At 41.3% G+C, this 10,556-nt stretch overlaps 1 pseudogene; it reads right to left on the reverse strand.

The window, feature by feature from the left end:
• Window positions 1-2,194: 2,194 nt before the first annotated feature.
• LOC124514633 (mitochondrial nicotinamide adenine dinucleotide transporter SLC25A51-like) lies at window positions 2,195-3,077 on the reverse strand (annotated as a pseudogene).
• Between the last annotated feature and the right edge of the window lie 7,479 nt (window positions 3,078-10,556).

The raw sequence follows: 10,556 nt of genomic DNA on the forward strand, positions 1-10,556 counted from the left end.
GGATTATGGGATTTTTATTTTCTTCTTATTTTTATTTTCTTCTTTGTGTTTGTTTTCTTTCTGTTTGCCCTAAATTTTCTGTAATAAGCATGGGCTGCTTCTGAACAAAAATATTTTTTAATGTTTATTTATTTTTGAGAGAGAGAGAGAGCAGGGGAGGGGCAGAAAGAGCGGGAGACAGAAGATCCAGAACAGGCTCTATGCTGACAGTAGAGAGCTCGATGGGGGGTCAAACTCATGAACAGTGAGATCATGACCTGAGCCAAAGTCAGACACTTAACTGACTGAGCTACCCAGGGGCCCCTGAGAAAAAACGTTTTCATTGTTTGATCCCCTCTTCAAAAAAACCTACTGAAAAGAAATAAATTTCCTACCTTGTGTTAGGCACTTTGAACAAACTATCTCTGATCCTTAGTATTGTATAACAAAGTAGCTGCTATCTCTGCGTTTTCAGTGAAAAAAAAACTGAACAAGGCAGTAGTAAGTTTCCTAACGTGACTCAGCTTCTGTGATGGTTAATTTTATGTCATCTTTATTGGGCCATTAGGCACTCAGATTAAACATTATTTCTGGGTGTGTCTATGAGGGACATTTCCCAATGAGAGTAGTATTTTAATGGATGGACTCAGTGATGTAAATTCCCCTCCCCAGTGTGGAAGGGTCTGAATAGAAAAAAAGCAGAGGAAGGAAGGATTTGCCCCCTTCCTGGATGCTTGAGCTGGGACTTCTGTCTTCTCCTGCCTTTGGACTGCGATGTATACCATTGACTCTTAGGGTTCTCAGGCCTTTGGAGCTACACCACTGGCTTTCCTGGGTCTCCAGCTTGCAGATGGCAGATGGTGAGCCAATTTCTCATAATAAATCTAGATAGATAGATCAATCAATCTATAAATCAGTCCTATTGGCTCTGTCTCTCTGGAGAATGCTAATACAGATAGTAAGGAGCAAGGCCAGGATACAGCCTAGAACTTCAGCTATTACTATTCACAATGTCCAGCTGTCTTTAAGACTACTGCATCAGCCATCAAAACTTTTCCACAGTAGTGACAGCACTGGGTTCTAACCACCATTGGCCCAAAATTTAAAAATTGCTGGGCGCTTGGGTAGCTCAGTCGGTTAAGCATCCAACTTCAGCTCAGGTCATGATCTCACAGCTCATGGGTTTGAGCCCCACACAGGGCCCTGTGCTGACAGCTCAGAGCCTGAAGCCTGCTTTGGATTCTGTGCCTCCTTCTCTCTCTGCCCCTTCCCTGCCCATTCATTCTCTCTCTCTCTCTCTCTCTCAAAAATAAACATAAAAAAATTGCTAAAGCAGGCAAGAAGCCAATAAGGGTTTAGAAGCAATAGTATTAAAAACAGGCTTCTATCCAAGGATCTATATAAAGTACTATAAGCTACACAGAACAAAGGAATCAGATGGGGTTACTTCCTCTGAAAACTTCAATAACACAATCTTTAAACGTAGAGAAAAATCCATCAAAATCCAAGATTTAATAAGTTTGGCACACTTCAGTGGAGGATCAGACCACATGCTTCACTCCTTCAAAAATGTTGATTATAATTATAACCATTCTATATACTACTTCTCAGTCTCATTTCCTACCTCCACTTAGAAGCATGGAAACATCAAAGTCAGGACAATGCTACCTGTTATAGTCTATAGGTCATCCTTCACATTACCAGCTTCAGAAGCTTTGGGAATTCTCCTAAATCATTTGCTTCCCTCAATAATTTCATTAGGGCTTCTTGACTATATTGATATATTCAACCTTGAAATAATGAGTTCCATAATTTATCACTCTCTGAATGGGCAGCATTATCTTCCATAATTTTCTTCAAGCTATATAAAGAGTTTCCCCATTATTCTAGTGTAGAGAGCATTGCAAGAAAAGTCTATATTTTGTGTTAATTATTACTTCAAACTTCAACCTTAATTTTAGTCTTTCTGTAGTCTTCCACCAAAAGAAATTCTCATTACAACATACCCTGCTAGGCACTATGTTGCTTTTTTTTATTATTATAACAGTCCTATTAGAACCTTATATTCTGAATTTGTTAGTGCTTAAGGAAAACAGCTTTGCCTGTAATTCATTGTGCCCTGACCTTATGACACCAACTTATACTTGGCCAATTAGGGACAAGGCCAAACTGCATTATTCTTAGGTCTATTCAGTTAATAAATGACACATTTCTTTCATATAATCTTTAACAAGAACTCATAAATTGCATTCATTATGCCTCAAGAGATGAGGTACCAATGGTAATTCAGGTGGGCACATCTGAAAAGATTTGTCAGTTTCCTATTCCATTCTAGCCAGATTTTTTGGAAAACATTGGGAAAAAACTGAAATTTCCCACCAGCCTGAGACTTCATGCAAGTTTTTACAACATTAACTGGAAAAAACAAGATTCCCAACATGGCACCCAACAGACCTCGGCACATAAAATCAATAAGCACTGTGAGTCACTGCAGCAGGCAGATGTTCTTTATGGAACCTCAAAAGCCAAACAAAAAAACGACATTGCTGAATCCATTATGGAAAAGAACGGATACCAAGTCTCAATAATACTCTAATTCCATGGCATTTGAGTGCCTTGAAAGCCTGGCAAGTGTTCATAAACGTTTTATAATGCTTGTGGTCTTGAAGCAATGTCTGAACTCTTTCCAATGGAGTGAAAATTGCTTCTGTTGTCCTTGGAAGTACTGCTGCCACACTACCGGTTGCAAACTCAGACGTAGTGATATGCTCTCAGAGACGACAAGATAAGGCCTCATACAGACCAAACCTAAGTGCCAGTGTAGCTGTCTTCTGCATTGGTAGGGGGAAGGAATCCACAGTACAAGTTTTGAAAGCCATCCCTCCTGAACTGAAGCACTGCATCCCAGGTTTTGATTCCACACAGCTGCTGCCGAGAGAGGACCTTCTGAACCGGAAATGGGATTGCTACATGAAAGCTGCACAGCAGCCACACAAATAATGCTTCATTTCACCAACATTTGCAGCATAAGGTGACAGATCTTGTTTTGAAAATGTTAGGACTGGCAGCCTCTTTTCATGAGCTTCTGAATCCACCATGTTGCTTGAGATCTTTCTTACTCGGGGCACCTACGTGGTTCAGTCAGTTGAGCATCCAACTCTGGCTCCAGTCAAGATCTCCCAGCTTGCAGTTTGTGAGTTCCAGCTGCACACTGGGCTGGCTGCTGTCAGCTTGTCAGCGAAGAGCCTGCTTTGGATCCTCTGTCCTCCTCTCTGCCCTCCCCCGCTTGCACTCCCTCAAGAATAAACATTAAAAAAATAAAAGATCTTTCTTACTCAAGAAGGATTTCTTTAACCCACTGCAGCGGGCTGAACCCATTGCAGCAGGCCCCCAGCTCCATGCTCTGTCGCCAGCAGCCCACAGGTGGGCAAGCCCACAAGCCCTCATCTACATTGCTTTTCACACTTGGAGCAATTGGCATACGGATATATCATATAGTCAGCTTTATATCAGAAGCCTAAAAAATTGTTCCCGGAAAACTGACAAATTGGAAAAAGGAGCACAATCTTTAGATGAATTTTCCAAAAATCATTTAAGTTATTCCAAATATTTATAAAAACCTTTCTCAACGATGTCAACCAAAACTCACTGCAAGAGGCTGTGAATTTGAGATGAAGATCATCTCTCTTCCTCTAAGTTGATTCAAAGAGAGGAATGAAGAAATTAGAAAGATAAAAATATCTTAAAACTGTAGTGTAATCCTGTATTCCATACACTGAGTCAAATGCTTTAAGACTCGTTATAGAGTTCCCAGTTTACTTGATTTAGAGTTTAGGAAGTTCTCCACAGTACGGAATATAATTGTGTCTCATTTATTGTGGATTAGGTATAGTATAAAATTTGTGGTAATTTGATAATGGAAACCAAGTCCACTGACAGGAGTCTAACCTCTTTGTTGCAAAATAAGAATATTTCATTATTTTGATTTTCATCCCCCTTTTACCATGACAGCAATCTCTGTTAGCAATACCACCTATACTACACTTCTACTTCTACTCTCTCTTTCCTACCCCACAGCCAACACGAGTTAACTAGATTCCCTTCAAAGAGAAGAGATTCTAACACTAAAACAAAACTCTCTCTCCTATAGAAACCCTCACTTAAAAAAAAAAACTTAAAGAATTTTCCAAAAGTGTAAAAGATACCAGCAGCTGCTCTGTTTCATAATACAAGATAATGTTCATGTGGAAAAACTGGGTGAGAATCCAGGAAGCATCCAAAGTGATTGTCTTTGTGAAGTAAACATCTGTGTTGATGGGAAATTAAGACATACGCACACATCTGTATTCAGATGTCAAACACAATTCCCAAGGGAAGCATTAGAATTCCACTAGTTTTTTGGAAAAAAATAATAAAGATCTCCTAAGCTTTGCAAAATTTTGTACAATAGCAGTCAAACGCAACTATACCAGACTAGGTCTTTCATCTGTATGTTCTGGGAAATAATTAGGAGAATTGGAACTGATTGTTGTAAATTCTTTTTAATAATTTGAGCATCTTCACCAACTGCTACACTGAGCCTATGATCCTTCTGTGCCACCAATGCCAGTCATGGAATTTGTTTATGATGACAGTTTCTTTCCTAGTCTAGTCATTGATTTTTCCATTCTACAACACACTTAGTCATGAATGTTTTTTATATACTCAATTACAGAAACATTCCCGCACACCATGAGCAGTGGGGGCTGTCACTCATGTGCCACTACCTTGAAAAAATACACATCTCTTCCCCCCATTCTCATTCTCCCTTCCAAGGATAACTCACAGTGGAAAGATTACTTCACCGGTTTTATAAAATGTACTAGAGCAATCCCACTTCCTAAAGGAACCACGCCCTTGTCGTCAGAAAAAGAGAATACTGGGGAAAGAGAAAAATAAGAAAATGATGGGGCGCTTCAGTGGCTCAGTTGGTTAAGTGTCCAACTCGATTTCAGCCCAGGTCATGATCTCACAGTTAGTGAGACTGAGCCCCTGCATGAGGCTACACACTGACAGCAGGAGCCTGCTTGGGATATTCATTCATTCTCTCTCTCTCTCTCTCCCTCTCAAAATAAATAAATAAAAACTTTTTTAAAAATAAGAAAGTGATATATGTGAGCCTATCCCAACTCCTTTTGAATATCAGCCCCCTGAGGGCAGAAAATATTTCTTCTTGGTGTTTCTTCTGGTACCAAGTTGCCTATGAAAGTGAATTCACCAAAGAAACTAGTGATGAAACCCAAAAAGCGTTCTTACTATTCCCTCTATTTTTAGTGTCTTTCAATAAAACTACCTTTTAAAAAAGAAAGAGATAAAGGAGCAAGGATAAATAGAGAGGGTGAAGAAGCAAAGTAGCACTTTACAAACACCCATCTCCAAGCCTCAGAGACAACCTACAAGGTACATATTCTTATGCTTATTTTTTTAATTTTTTTTTCAACGTTTTTATTTATTTTTGGGACAGAGAGAGACAGAGCATGAACGGGGGAGGGGCAGAGAGAGAGGGAGACACAGAATCGGAAACAGGCTCCAGGCTCTGAGCTATCAGCCCAGAGCCTGATGCGGGGCTCGAACTCACGGACCGCGAGATCGTGACCTGGCTGAAGTGGGACGCTTAACCGACTGCGCCACCCAGGCACCCCAATTTTTTTAATGTTTATTTGTTTTTGAGAGAGAGAGAGAGACAGCCTGAGCAGGGGAGGGGCAGAGAGAAAGAGGTAGACACAGAACATGAAGCAGGTTCCAGGCTCTGAGCTGTCAGCACAGAGCCCAAGGTGGGGCTCGAATCAGGAGCTGTGAGATTATGACCTGAGCCAAAGTCGGATGCTCAACCGACTGAGCCCCCCAAGCACCCCTCTTATGCTCACCTTTAAAATGAAGAGTTTAAGGCTTATAAAAGGAGGTAAGGGGCTCCTGGGTGTCTCCGTCGTTTGAGTGTCTGACTTCAGCTCAGGTCATGATCTTGCGGTTCATGAGTTCAAGCCCCGCAATGTGCTCTGTGCTGACAGCTCGGAGCCTGGAGCCTGTTTCAGATTCTGTGTCTCCCTCTCTCTCTGCCCCTCCCCCAACTCGTGCTCTGTTTCCCTTTCTCTCAAAAATAAACACTAGAAAAAAAATATTTTTAATGAAATAAAATAAAATAAAAGGGGGTAAGTTGTTTGTGGCACACAACTAAAAATTGTCAGAGCGAAGTTTCAAATTCACTGATGAGTACCTAGAATTTAGCATTTATATATTGCCAGGTAAGTGCAGAGTTTTTGGCAATTGATCCTGAATGAAAAAAAAAAAAAAAACACACTACTATCATCTCAATATCTGATAAAGTTAGTGTAGTCGAAACCTCATCTTAGCCAGAAAGCAATCTTAGGAGAGCATCCATAAAATTTCTTAAAACTTAAAAAGTTTGTTTTTTTAATTTTTTTAATGTTTATTTATTCTTGAGAGAGAGAGAGAGAGACAGACAGACAGAGCATGAGCAGGGGAGGGGCAGAGAGAGAGGGAAACACAGAATCTGAAGTAGGTTTCAGGCTCTGAGCTATCAGCACAGAGCCCAACGTGGGGCTCGAACTCATGAGCCGAAGCCAAAGCCAGAAGCTTAACCGACTGAGCCACCCGGGCACCCCAAAACTTAAAAAGTTTTAAGCAACACAACTTCCTGATGAGTCCCTTGTAATAACTACAAAATGTGTATATAATGAAGCAAGTTGTTTTATAAGGTTATTGCCTACAAACTAGTAAAGAGTTGGAGGACTGTATTAGTTTTCTATTGCTGAGTAATAAATTACCACAAATTTAACAGCTTTTTAAAAATACCACTTATTAATGCACAGTTTTGTAGATCAGAAGTCCAGCATAGTATGCCTGGGTTCTCTATTCCTAGTACTACAAGGTTGAAATAAAGGTGTTGGGCACCTTGTCTGGGGCTCTGAGCAAAAGTCCACTTCCAAATTTATTTTTGTTGTCAGAATAATTCACTTCCTTGCAGTTGTAGGACCGAGGTCTCCATTTTCTAGATAGTTGATGCCAACCCAGAGAAGACTGACTGTATTTGAATGGTTATGTGTCTAGGTCAGGCGCACCTGGATAAAGTCAACTGTGCCATGTAACATGACCTAATCACAGGAGTAAAATTCCACAAATTCTGTCTGGGGAATTAGGGAGAACATATATAGCAGAGGCAGGGGTAAAAAGTCTTGGGAGCCATCCTAAAATTCTGGTAGGAAGTGGACGATTGAAAGTAGTATATCTGACATGTTGAGCAAAAGAAACCAAACACAAAAGAGTACATACTGTTCTATTCCATCTATATGAAGTTCAAAATAGGCAAAACTAATCAGTGCTGTCAGATAAAGTCAAGTAGTGGTGACCCTGAGTGTCAAACAACAGTATATAGGAAAAAAAGGATTTATTCATTCAACAAGTACACATTGAATGCCTCTCAAAGCTAAATAAAGTGAATTTCATGGCAATCAAGATAAGGCCTCTGTCCTCAAGTAGCTTAAAAATCTATCAGGGAAGAGCGCCTCACTGGCTGAGAGCATGTGACTCCTGATCTCAGGGCCGTGACTGTGAGCACCATGTTGGGGGATGGGGTAGAGATTACTTTAAAAAATAAAATCTTTTAAAAAGGTAATCTATCAGGGAAAACAGAGACTAATAATCTACAGACTAAGAAGCTAATAAATAAATATTTACCATGAATTGTGATAAGCCTCACACAGGGAAAAGTAGGAGGTACTCTGAGAACATAGAGTAGAGGAACCCAAAGTGGTTTAGGGGGCCAAAAAGTGATATTTAAACCAAGACCTGAAAAAATTTAGGTAGGCAAAGAAGGGGTAATAGTTGACTTGGTGACACTGGTTGATTGTGAACTGATCATCACTTACCTGTAAGACATGACTACCTAGAGGCCATATAGTCTCTGTCTCCATCATTATGAGAACAGTCTCAGGAACAATGGAGGCACTAGCACTGCTCTACACTATGCTGGCCAAACAATTCCTTTAATGCTATGACATTATCAGTTCTAGACATTCTTTCACCAAACAAATACTGACAAGGTAGAGAATGACCTGAAGGTAACCATTACCACAGCATAGAAGCTTGAATCAGTGTGAAAAGAGCATGGCAAAATGGCCCAGTGGCTTCATGTTCAGGTTCTGGAATCAGACTGCCTGGGTTGTAATCCTAACTCCATCACTTGCTGTGTGTGTCCTTGGTCATTCACCTTCTGCAAGCCTCAGTTTCCTCATCCCTAAAATAAGGCAATAATGTAAAAATTGCCAAGTAATTAAAGAGTAGCTTCTTTGAGAAATACAGGTGTCTTCAGGTGGAAGATGTTTTAGACTCCTTCTGCGTAAGTTATGGTGCTGGTACATTTTGAATGCATATGAGGAAGAACTCTTCTCCTGCCACTCTGACTCACCAGCCATACCCAATTGTCATTGCCCAAACACACAAAACTCACTTCAATGCCTATACATTTTTCCAACTTGTTCCTTTCCTCTGGCATGTCCTACCTACTCTTGTTTCATCAAACAGTTTCTATTCATCCTCCAGAGTCTCAGCTCATGCATTGCCTTGCTGATGAAGATGTTACTGTCTGCACAAGACAGAACTGGGTGATCATTTGTCCATGATCTCAGAGCACTCTGAATATATCTATTTCAACATGCAAACTGTACCATAATTGCTTATTCATGCATTCATCTCTCATTGTTATGAGCCTCTTGAGGGGTAAGACCGTACACAGCACTTGGACCATGGTAGGCAGTAAAAATGTTCACTGAATGAACTGAATGAATGAATACTGATGTAATTGGCAATAAATTCCTGCCACCAGTAATATTTAAACAAAGACTATCAGGCATATACAGAGAGTATTGGAGTGTCTGACACTCAACTTGCTAATCACTGAACAGGACCCTCCAAACCTGAGAGTCCTTAGTGCTAGATGAAGAAAACTAAATCACAAGGGCAGAGAAAAGGAAAAGTTGTATGTTCAGGGAATAGCAAGTGCCTCTGTTTGCCTGAGGAAGAAGGACAGGATAGAGCAAGAAAGTGATGGCACACACAAAAGAGTAAAGAACAATTATTTAACAAAGCCACTACTTGAGGGATACCTGGGTGGCTCAGTCAGTTGGGTGTCCAACTTCGGCTCAGGTCATGATCTCACAATTCATGGGTTCGAGCCCCACATCGGGTTCTGTGCTCTCAGCTCAGAGCCTGGCACCTGTTTCGGATTCTGTCTCTCTCTCTGTCTCTCTCTCTGTCTCTGTCTCTCTCTCCCTCTCTCTCCCTCTCTCTCTCCTCTCCTCCTCCTCCTCCTCCTCCTCCTCCTCCTCCTCCTGGCTCGCACTGTCTCTCTGTCTCTCAAAAATAAATAAACATTCAAAAAAATGTAAAGGTACTACTTGATAGCGGTGGGCAAGGTAAAGTGCCCATCATGGGATGATAAATCTTGCAGAGCCTAGCAATAGCAGACAACTGATTTCCACCCATGGTTCCAACAGGGCTAGGGGAAGCAAGTAGAGTTACCAGAACACTGTAAAAATGGATTGATTTGATGTGAGTTCTGGCCTAAGTAGAAGAACAGGACTTGGTCTCTGCCAAAATCAGAGTTCTACAGAAAGAGAGAAGGGAAGAATAAATATCTAGGCATCCCATCACCTTCCAATATCCTTTCAGTGCCAGCCAACAGCCAGACACAACATAAATCTGGACAGCAAGGAAGTTCAGGGGAGGCAATCTATAGAAGTCAGCCTTCTGAACTCCAGAGTAGGTCAGAGAATGAGTAACAGTAGACTAATGGTGTGAACATCATTTGGTGAGCCCTCAGAGTCTAGGGTTTCGGGGTGACATGATCCAGGCTTCATCTGAGGATGTTTAGTCTAGTGGCTGTAATCAGAATGAACTCTAAATGGGGAGAGGGAGATGGAGGCAGGGAAACAAACTAGGAAATCACTGTAATGGCTCAAGCAAGGCGGGAGGAACGTAAGCAAGGGGACGCACTCACTATTTATATCAGCCCCTTGGATGGCTCTTGATTCTCCAGCAGGTTGCACAATCCCTGGGCTGTTTACCCTCCTTGCAAGCAGCCCACCAAGTCACAGAGGTGGAAAATAAAGGTCTCCAAACTGAGAAAATGTTTCTGGTGTATACCTTTCAGTCTCCCCCTGATATTCACTTTCTCTCCTTTGCTTTGTGTCTGTATATACTGAGCAGAACCAGAGGAAACTAGCCGCAGCAACTGGAGGTCACAGAGCAGAGGGCAGTAACTGAGCTTCTTACCACAAAACGCCCCCCACCCAAAAAAAATGAATAGAGATCCACAGGAAGAAAGCCCTGCTTGATTATCAGTCACCATTTCTCCCAAACTGTGACATCTTAATGCTTCTCTGGCTATCCTCCCTCTCTTCATACAGTGACCAAATCCATCCTTCCTGCCTTCTCCCTCCCAAAAACTATCTTCCTTGGGCCCCATCTCAAAGGGACTCATTCTCAGATATTACATTCAAAAGCTATCTGACAACATTTTC

The sequence above is a fragment of the Lynx rufus genome, unplaced genomic scaffold, assembly GCF_022079265.1.
Source record: "Lynx rufus isolate CCGP_SWC_20201006 ecotype Redwood Valley unplaced genomic scaffold, mLynRuf1.p SCAF_2, whole genome shotgun sequence".
Classification (NCBI taxonomy): Eukaryota; Metazoa; Chordata; class Mammalia; order Carnivora; family Felidae; genus Lynx; species Lynx rufus.